Source organism: Natrix helvetica (assembly GCF_964273705.1).
Source record: "Natrix helvetica genome assembly, chromosome: 2".
NCBI lineage: Eukaryota > Metazoa > Chordata > Lepidosauria > Squamata > Natricidae > Natrix > Natrix helvetica.
The window spans coordinates 271,338,330-271,348,800 of record NC_138552.1 but is presented as its reverse complement, the minus strand read 5'-3'; positions in this window follow the sequence as shown (position 1 = coordinate 271,348,800).

Sequence of the window (10,471 nt, the reverse complement as noted above, 5' to 3'; positions counted from 1 at the left end):
CTCCAGAGGTCCGGACTACAGCAGACACAGGTGGGTGGAAAGGAGGGCTGGGGCTGGCCCCGCCCAACGCCCGCAAACTCCTCCCCCTGCAGACAGCCCTCTGCTTGACACCCCCCCCCCCGCCTCCGGACCTGCTGTTCCCATCTAGCGCAGGTGATTCCCACTGAGCCTGCCAGAAGTGGCGATCGGGGGGAAGCGGAGGAAGTTTCCGACCCGGGTTAGCACCATTCTCGGTGCCTTCCTGTTCCCGGGAAGCCTTCGGACGATCCTCTAAGCCGACCTTCCGTGGTTTGTGGGGCAAAACGTGTCGACTCCTCCGCAGAATACGAGGAGAGAACCAGCCCGGCTGCGAAAAGACTTCCCTGGAAAAGCGCTCCTATTCGATTCAGCCGAAGGACCGCACGGAGAGCCTTTAAAGCCATACGCCGATCGCTAGGGGGATGCAGTCCTCGAGATGCAAAGCAACATCGCAACCTTTCCTCGGCGACGGACGCCCGCCTATCTGGAATGAGAAAAGTCGCTACCGCGGCCGCCGTCTTCCCTAAAAACAGCGGAGAAGATGAGGAGAGCCGGCTGGACAGGATGAGCTATTAACATAGATGTCTTCTCACTTTCATTGGAACCGCAGCGAGACCGACCATAGGTCGCTGTCGAAGGAAAAAGCCAAGGGAAGAGCTAGGACGAGTTGGAAAACCGACGATCGCTCTGGGAGGGAGAAGCAGATCACATTTTGTAAAAAAGATTGAATCAAGGGGATCGGGATTTCTTCAGGTTCACAAGCGAGAGTTTTCTCCGAGCCAAAGAGGGATTCGCCGGAGCTGCCTTATGGCACAGGAAGATTCAACCTCTCTTGCCTCTAAGGATTCCGGCTGTCAAACCTGCGAGGTAGACCAAGACAGGAAACCGTCTGCACAAGTTCGACTAGAACTATGGAGTAGTATAGTAACAGAATCGTGAAAGCTTGACTGCGTTTGCCCTTCCTACCTCTGATACTCCAGTGAATTAGGGTGAAACTCATTTCTATTTCCGGGGCTTAAATCTGCTTTTGTTTCTGTAACGTCTCTGCATATTTGCAGTCTTCCAGGATCGTCTCTGTGGTTCTCTACATCAGGCGGCTGGGGCAGTAGCCCTTCCCCTCCAGGAAACAGAGCTGCCCGTCTGGGCTTCCTTTCCCCATGGGCCCTCTTGGCTCCTCTATTTCCAGTTTAGTCGATCCAGAAGCTTCCTCAGTTGGGTCGGTTACGGTGGGACACGAGGAGGACAGGCGGTGGGTGAGCAAGGCTTCGTTTGCTCTCTGAAGGAAGGCTGAGATGAGGGAGCATTTTGGCACTGGAGATGCTGGCAGATGCAAAGTTGCTCTGTGGGTCTCCCTTCACAGCTGCTAACAAGGGGCACGGATCATCGGGCACCCAAGAGTAGGATTTTCACAAATCGCGAGGGAGCGTCATTCCGTTCTCGGAGCCACCACCCAGTGCTTCTTTCCAGGACTTGGAGCGTCGGGCGGCCGAGCAGGAACGCCAAGCGCTGGAAGAAGAGCCGAGCTATCCGAGGTGAGTAAAGGCTTCTTGCCGCAAATAGAGCGACCGATCCTGCGGGGAAGTTGCTGAGCGGTTGCATTTTGGGGCCGAGATGGTTTGAGGAGCGTTTCTGAAAAGATCGGACTCAGGCGAGGACCAGACGGGGCGCGACAGAGAAAGGTTTGCTGATGGGGAGGCAGCAGTGTAGTACCGCAACCGAAGCCATCAACGGAACAATCAGTGGGGCTGTGGCGGTGGGGAGGGCCTGGTAATCAGGGGGCCGTTGTGTTTCGGTTAAGCCTCCCCCCTCCCCCAAGTTCTGCATCGTTGCTGTGGGAGAAGGCGCGATCTCTTTCTCGGAAGGCATTGCTCCATTAGTTGGTCGAATTAATGGTCCAAGAAATCTTACATTGACTGGAGCCCTCTTTGGGCGAGGCAGCCGCGCTGGATGCAGCTGAGCAGCCGATGCCTCCTGGGTGGCTGTATTTCCACAGCAGCCTTAACCCAGTCCAGGAAAGATTTAGCAGCCTTATTGGCAGAATATGCTGAACTTGATTGGCATAAGACAGGTTTTTTTAAAAAAAAATTTATCATCATCGTCATTGTCGGTACTTAGTGTGAGATGCGAATCTAATGTGTGTAATTTTTTTTAAATGGTTCAAGGCCTTGACCAAATCCAGAGGTTGAGTTGATGCAATAACCAGGAAGATCGCATTATGCCACCGCACCCCAGGATAACACGCAAGAAAGACGGCTTCCTTTTTCTACAGCGATTTTTTAAATCAGACTTTGGACCGCATTTCTCTACACCCACCCACCCACCCCTCCAAAGAGGACGCGAGGCCGACCCACCTTCAAGGCTGGGACTCAAATAGGGCCAACCGGTGAAACTTGACCCAGCTTGGCAGACAGAAACCTTTGGACATCTCCGGGCAGAGGCGCCCAAATCCAAGGCTTTTAGGGCTTTCGGCTGATTCCTCTCGGGCTCTACAACCCTCAGTCCGATTGCACTTCAGGAGGACTCGCGCCGGTCGGAGCGGCCGTGCTGAGCAAGTGCCAGGAAGATTTGTGCAATAAGGTGCTTTTTTTAGGCCGCCCGTCCAAAAGAAGCTTCACACTGGAGAGAGCCAAAGGCCGCTGGGGGCTACTAGAAGGACAGCCGCAATCGAGAAAGCCCGAGCTCCTGGAGATCCGGCTGGCCAGGGCGGGGAGCCCGTGGCGCGGAAGAACCGGGCCACTTCTGCTGCGGTTACGGGCGACTGGGTGGCAGAAGCGTGTCGGAGAACGAGCGCATTGTCTTTGGCACGAAATCCATTGTGACTCCTTGCGCCGGCGAGGGCGAAGAAGACGGGAAGCCCGGCTCTGGATTGCAACTGCCGGGGCTCGGCTTCAGCAGCCTTTGTCCTCCTCCTCCCTGCCTGGTGAAATCCGACGTCCGTCGCCATCGGATAATAATTCTTTATAAATGAGGAAAAGAGCGAAAAGATATTTCTCCAAGGGGGAATGTCCTCCTGAACCTTTTAAAGCGAGTCTTTTTTTCTTGCGACTGAATAACGTAGGGTTTTTACCTAAAAGACTTTTTTTTCTTAAGGAATAAAACCCCAGGTACGCAAACAATTATACTCCACCTGTAAAAGAATAATTTAAGCCAACTTCTTTCAAAAATCATACCTTTAGTTAAATAAACTCCAATCTATTTAAACAATTTTAGTTTAATTCCTGTTTTCTAGAGGCAGATCTTGTTCTTTGCAAGTAAGTTTCAGATAATCTTTTTCCACCGAGAGACTATATATGTTTTAACTCAAAATATTGTTGAAGGCTACGACATAATTTCAGAAGTAATTTTATTTTTTGTCCTAAAATTTGTTAGGGGTATTAAATTAATTCAAGAACTATCAGCCTGGGAATAGTTTTAGCAGGGAAATGTACCTGTTTTAATTTTTGAATTATTTTGGATATTTTTATATCTAATGGGGAGCAGCTCCCTGGAGAATCTGTTGTGGTTCATATAGTTATTTTATATATTGATATTAGTACTAGTTTTTATATATCTAGAAATTCAATCTTTTAAAAAGTTATCAGTAATCTACTTGTATTTATACTTTATGCATCGTTTTCATAAAATACTTATTTTTTACATTGCAAAATAAATTTATATCTATATTCTGGTTATATGATATATCTTAAACTATGAGCTTTCCGAAAGAGATAATGACAATTCTTTTCTCCAGTTACTGAAACCTCCTTGGTATCTTATTCTTTGAAACTCTTTTCCATTTAGAGTATCATTGACACAAAGCCTGGCAATTATATTCTTTGTGCTTTAGCAGATTGATTGCAATTATATTTTTCATCTCATTAATTTGAAGTCTTTAAACATCTGACCATTTTACTATATCTAGTCACATCTCTTATGTAGTGATATAGTTTGATATAGGTAAGCTATTCCACCAAATTTGAAGCATGGCAATATGATAATTGGTACTTTTCTCTTATCCCTGAATGTTTTCTGTTGGTGACTTTGGAATTGGAATTCAGGATTTTAAAGTTCAATACCTAAGCAGTAATATTTGACAGAGCTTCATTCAATGTCTTTGTGAAAAGCTGTGTAAGAGAAATATAAATATTTTCAGGAGACTTTTATTGGGATTCATGGGATCCTAGTTATAAAAACCAGTAAGAGCCCAATTTATAATAATTAAGACATCTTTACCATAATGACAGAGAAAGTAGGAAAAACATTAAATTAATAAACCCATTCTAAATACCTGCATTTAAGGTGCCAGTGTCTGGATTGCTCTCTTGCAAACACCCATCTTAATAGGTGATCTTTTAGATTTTCCTATTATTTATATCCAGAAGGTTTGCTGAATATATCTGTTTTCTCTATTAAATTTGTAATCAAGGATAATATCCAAGTAGACATATTTTTATGTCACATCTTTAAGATTCCTGCCTTCTCATAAATGTGAAAATACTAAAACAAAATGTATTGTATTTCTTAAAATCCCTTTAAATTATCCTCTTTAAATGTTCCCCTGATTTATGTGTGCATTCATTTGAACACTGAAATCAGGAAGGAAGAATTTAATACAATAAAAGGAACAAAGAGTGAATTCTGTTATGAATGAAGGGCAAAACCTACATCCATTACACTGGTTACATAGGATATTAAAGGAGTGTTGGACTACCAAATCAATTTATGTTGATGCAAGCTCCTTCCTATTACATAATGCCTGCTCCTTTAATGGATAATAGAGTTGCTCTGTCTTGTTCCAAACAATAGACAGTATACTGTAAAGACAAAATAAGCATAAAGCAAAGGAGGAGGCTATTTCAGATCAAAATTATAGTTCACACCTGTTCATGGCTGCCTGCTAATCTTACTGGAGGAAGGCTTCCAAAATGCTTTTAATATATAAACTGGCTGTGGGTAATAATTCATTTAGGAAAGGTCAACACAGGACAGCAGAAGGCATCCAGTTGGGAACAATTTCCAAACTTTGGACAATAATGACAGATCTATCCAGGCAATGCAACTCAGTCAATTCTCAATTCTACAGAAAGATCTATTGTCAGGTTTAGATTAAAGTAATTCCCCCTTCTGTGGGGATAAAACCTGCCAGAAACCAGTTAGATAACTCATGGAGTTTTATATATTTTAAATAAACTTTAACAATTATGTATTTAAAATAAGAAATGCCAGGATGGGTGAGCACTTTCTAAGTAAACTGACAAATGACAGAAATATAGATCCAGATATGTCAAACAAAATCCCAAGTAAATTAATCATAATGTTTGCAAGAAAAATCCAAACATGAATGAATCAGTTAACATAAAAAAGTCTAGGACTAGGGGTGACATGATAACAGTGTTCCAATATCTAATGGGCTGCTACAAAGATGAGAGGAGTCAACTTATTCTCCAAAGCACCAGAAGGCAAGACAAAAAGCAATGGATGGAAACTAATCGAGGAGAGAGAAACAACCTAGAAGGAGAAATTTCCTGATAGTTAGAACAAGACTTGCCTCCAGAGGTTGTTGATGCTCCAACACTGGAGGTTTTTAAGAAGAGATTGGACAACTGTTTATTTGGAAATGTATAGGGTTTCCTGCTTGAACAGGGCACTAGACTAGAAGACCCCCACAGTCCCTTCCAACTCTATTGTTCTGTTATATACTGTATTAAATTAAAAACATCAGAATTCACTTACTGGTTTCATTGTGTCCTGTCTGCTATGGCACAAAGAGACTTTAGTAAAAAAAAAATTCTGAGGGCCCATCCTTGTGATGTTGCCTTCTTCTCATTCTTAGCCAGCTGCAGAGTCGGTCAAGAGTTGCATTTAGTGTTTCCACTCTGGAACCCTGTTTTCCCTTCTTCTCCTAACACAAAACTTTCCATGCAAAACATTTAGGGTAGTTCCCGTGGAGAGAGATGTGTTCAACTCCTTTTTATGCATTTATTTGATATTTATATGGCTGCCTATCTCACCAATGCGACTCTGGATGGCATAAAATAAAATCGAACCAAAGAAAGAACAACATTTTTAAAAATTCATAGTTAAAAAACCATTAATATTATAAAAAAGCCATCATAGCAGAGAACATATTAGATGTTACAGGCAATGTAACTATCTCACCAATACACCACTTCCTTGAGACCCGCAATCCTGTTGACCCAGCAATGTTTTGAGGGACTTCTGGAAGGTTACTAAGGATGGTAGTAGACCATAAGTAGATAGGAAGAATGATGTTTACACGGTAGGTGCCATGGCAGAAAAGGTCCATCTTCTGAGTCTCATCAGGTGTAACTCTTTTAACAGATGGGGCTTGCAACTTACCTTTTCTGCTAGACCTAATGGGATGGGCAGATTGCAAAAAGACAATCCTTCAAATATAAGTGGCCACGACTGGCAGAAATGCCTTCAACTTGTCTAGTTGCTAAACACTCTAGTCCTATGCCTTTTAGCTTTGGGTAGGAGAGCCTGGAGATCTAGCCTTGTTCTCTTTGCACTACAATAGCAAATTCCCATCTGTCATCAAGGGATTCAGCCCTTTGGTGTGTGTGTGTGTGTGTTTTATAAATGAAAGCTGGAGAAAGTAAAGTGTGAATGGTGTTTGAGGCATACAGAGAGATGCAAAATATGAGTGGATGGGTGAGGGCTATTTTCCTGACCAAAAGCAAAGATCCAGAAAACACTGAGAGCTTTCTATGCTTTATCAGGCAGGCTTTTAGGGTGGTATTCAGAACAAATATATATTAATCTTCTATTTTTCTGACTGGACTATCATATGAATGAAACAAGCAGGAATCTATCATTGGCAGCAGTCAGCTAGGTGATTTTGGGCCAGTCGTGCTTTCTCAGCTTAACCCATCCCAGAAGATTGTTGTGGCCTTGAATTAGCCAAAACCAACACTCAAAGAAAATAAAATACAGTAATCTGTGAATTCCCAGGAGTCCTATCAGAAGCAGCAGACAGTAACTAATTCCTTAAAGCTAGATAAATTTTTAAGAGTTGAACTCTCAATGTTACCCTATCATACATTGAAGGGAGCAATTAATGACTGGTTTTCCCTTTGGCAAGTAATGCAGGGTTGTAGGGTAGAGGACAGCAGTGAATCTATCAATTGCTACTATGAAATTAAATTATGTGAGTCCAGAAACACTACTTGGCTTGGTGCTGAGGTGCAGTAAAGATTCTGAGGCATGGCAATTTATGCCAAACTTGCCATTCAAGTTTTCTCTTGAATGAAAGATGGAAAAAGCACACTAATCTGACTACGAGGAAGACCCCTCCTGATTTGTTCCATTCTCGTGATCTTGCTCAGATGAAATACTGTTATTTCTTTAAGTTCATTATACAGTGATAGCCAAAATGAACTTTAGAATAGCATTCCCCATCCCTTAGCATTAAAGATTATGTTTCCCTCCCAGGCATTGTACCTGGCCTGTTGTAATCCCCCCCCCCATATATATAGGTGTTAAGCATAGGTAAATACTTAATAGAATACCATTAATAACAATAGCATTCAGTTGCTAGAAAAAAATAATTTGAATGTGCTTTGAATATGTATGATATGGTAAAGATTTTTGTCCAGAAAAGCTTTTTTAATACAGTATTCAAACATGTTGCCAATCAGTGTTTATTAAACTTGTCTGGTCTTCAAAAATTTCATCTAGTGATTAGCTTCAGATAATATATTTAATCAGACCAATGCAAAACCTAATAATTGTATTTGCATTGTATCTTTACTTGGTATTAACCTTCTCATAACACATTGAACCCTATTCAATCACAGACCCGCAGATTCATCTCTCTGTGTTGCTGATGATCAAACCACTCAGAACAAAAGTTCTTTGTTGGATCTGGGCAACGAGAGACAGACTGCGGACACGAAGTGACTTATCAGCTCTTTATTAATAGTAGCAGTGATCCAGCTTGCTCTGTGGTCGGAGGGTTCCCCTTTTATAGGGATCGGGTACGCCCCTCGACCAATCAGAACGATACCTGTTTCCCGCTGTGGCAGCGGACCAGAGAGGAGACTTGCCTCGATATATGCTAATATCTAACACCCCTCCCCTCCTAGACGGAACGTTGCGGTAGGTAACATAGTCTTTTAGGTATGTTGGGGGTTGCCTTACTCGGGAGGAGCGTCGTAGTTCTGGTTGGTCAGAAATGGTTGCAGTATCGGATGCTTTTCCTGTTCCACGTTCTGAAGGTTTCGTGCCCTCGTAGCTGGGGCGTTCCGGAGTCTGCTCGGTTGCGTTGTCTGGGGGTTGCTCTGCTTCGTGCTTGCTTTCTTGTTCCGAGCTCGGTTCGCAGGTGTCGTAGTTTTCTATGATGGGGCTCTCGCGTGGCTGACTTTCTGTAGGCAGGGAAATCTCGTCTTCGTTTCGAAGGTCTGAGTGTGCTAGGCGACCCCGAAGTTGATCGATGTGCCTTTTCCAGTTCCGCCCATCTTCCAGCTCCAGCAGATACGATCGTGGACCCGTGATGCCAATGATCTTTGCCGGCATCCACAATGTTCCCCCTGCATAGTTGTGGGCGTATACGGAATCCCCTATGCTAAAAGACCGAATTTTGCTTGTGGAGTTTGGGGGAGCTGTGGCAGAGTAATTTGGGTGAAGACGGTCCAGGTGAGACCGTAAACGGCGGCCCATGAGTAGTTCAGCGGGGCTCCTACCCGTCGTTGCGCTAGGGGTAATATGCTGAATTAAGAGGTAATGGTCAATGCGTGTTTGCCAATCACCTGGACCCATCCTAGCGAGGGCCTCTTTTGCGAATCGCACCATTCTCTCCGCCTGTCCATTTGATGCCGGATGGAATGGCGCGACGAGGGCGTGCCGAATTCCCTGACCTGCTAGATATGTCTCAAATTGCATGGCCGTGATCTGGGGCCCGTTATCGGAGACCAGGAGGTCGGGCAGGCCATGGGTGGTGAAAAGTCGCCGTAGAACCTTAATGACTGCCTCTGCCGTGGTTGAAGTCATTAGGACTACTTCTAGCCATTTTGAGTATGCATCCACAACTATAAGGAAAGTCTGACCTTGGAATGGCCCTGCGAAGTCGATGTGTATTCGCGACCAGGGTGCTTTAGGTTTCTCCCATTCTGTGGCGGGCGCTTCCGGGGGTGCTGGTCTCGATTCCTGGCATGGGTCGCAAGTGGCCACCCACTCCTCTATTTCTTTGTCCATGTTTGGCCACCAAACGTAACTTCTTGCTAACGCCTTCATCCTAACAATCCCCGGATGACCCACATGTAAAGCATCTAATACATTCCTACGTAAAGCATACGGAATAACAACTCGATCCCCCCACAATAAGCAACCTTGTAACACTGAGAGTTCGTCCCGTTTTGACCAAAACACTTTGAATTCCGGGCCCACGTTTCCCTTCGGCCACCCCCTCCAAACCCAAGTTTGAACCTGCTTTATTAAATTGTCTTTAGAGGAGAACCTTGCAACGTCGTATGAAGAAACCGGTCCAGAGTCCAAACAGTCAATGAGCAATACCGGTACTTCTGGAGTGGGGTCTGGCAGAATGTCAGGTAATGGGCAACGGCTGAGTGCGTCTGTGTGTCCGAGAGTGGAGCCCGGTCGATGAATCAATTTGTATGAGTACGCAGCCAGGAAAACAGTCCACCTGGTCATGTGTGGAGAAAGGGAGACCGGAGTGGGGCGGTTTCCCGCCAAAAGTCCCAACAGCGGTTTGTGATCCGTAATCAGTTCAAAATCGCGGCCGTAGAGGTATTCGTGGAAACGTTTTACTCCAGCTACAGCAGCCAGCGCTTCCCTGTCCATTTGGCTGTAATTCCTTTCGGCCGATGAAAGAGTCCTGGAGTAGAAGGCGATGGGTGCTTCTTTTCCGTCGGGCATCCTGTGGCTGAGGACTGCTCCAACTCCGAAGGGTGATGCGTCGCAGGTCAATACCAGCGGTAGGGTCTGGCTGTATTGGACAAGCAGTGAGTCAGTGGTGAGCAGGCGCTTTACTCCGGCGAAAGCTGCAGCTTCGGATCGTCCCCATTTCCATGGTGCGTTCCTCTGTAGTAGACGGTGTAGTGGCTCAGCAACGGTCACCTTCTGCCTCAGAAAAACGCTGTAGAAGTTAAGTAGTCCGAGGAAGGCCTGCAACTCGGTCTGATTCCGTGGTGTGGGGGCGTCCTGGATCGCCTTAATTTTCTTTGAAGTGGGGTGTATTCCCTGACCATCGATTCTATAACCCAGGAATTCTACGCTAGGCACGTTAATTTGGCATTTTTCCTTTTTGAGGCGGAGACCCTTTTCTCTGATTCTGGCCAAAACAGTTCTGACTCTTTTATTTAATTGCTCCTCGTTTGCAGCGGACACCAAGATGTCATCAAAATAGGGGACGACTCCCGGTATCCCTTGCAAAAGTCGTTCCATGACGCTCTGGAACAATCCTGGGGCAATACTCACACCGAATTGTAGCCGG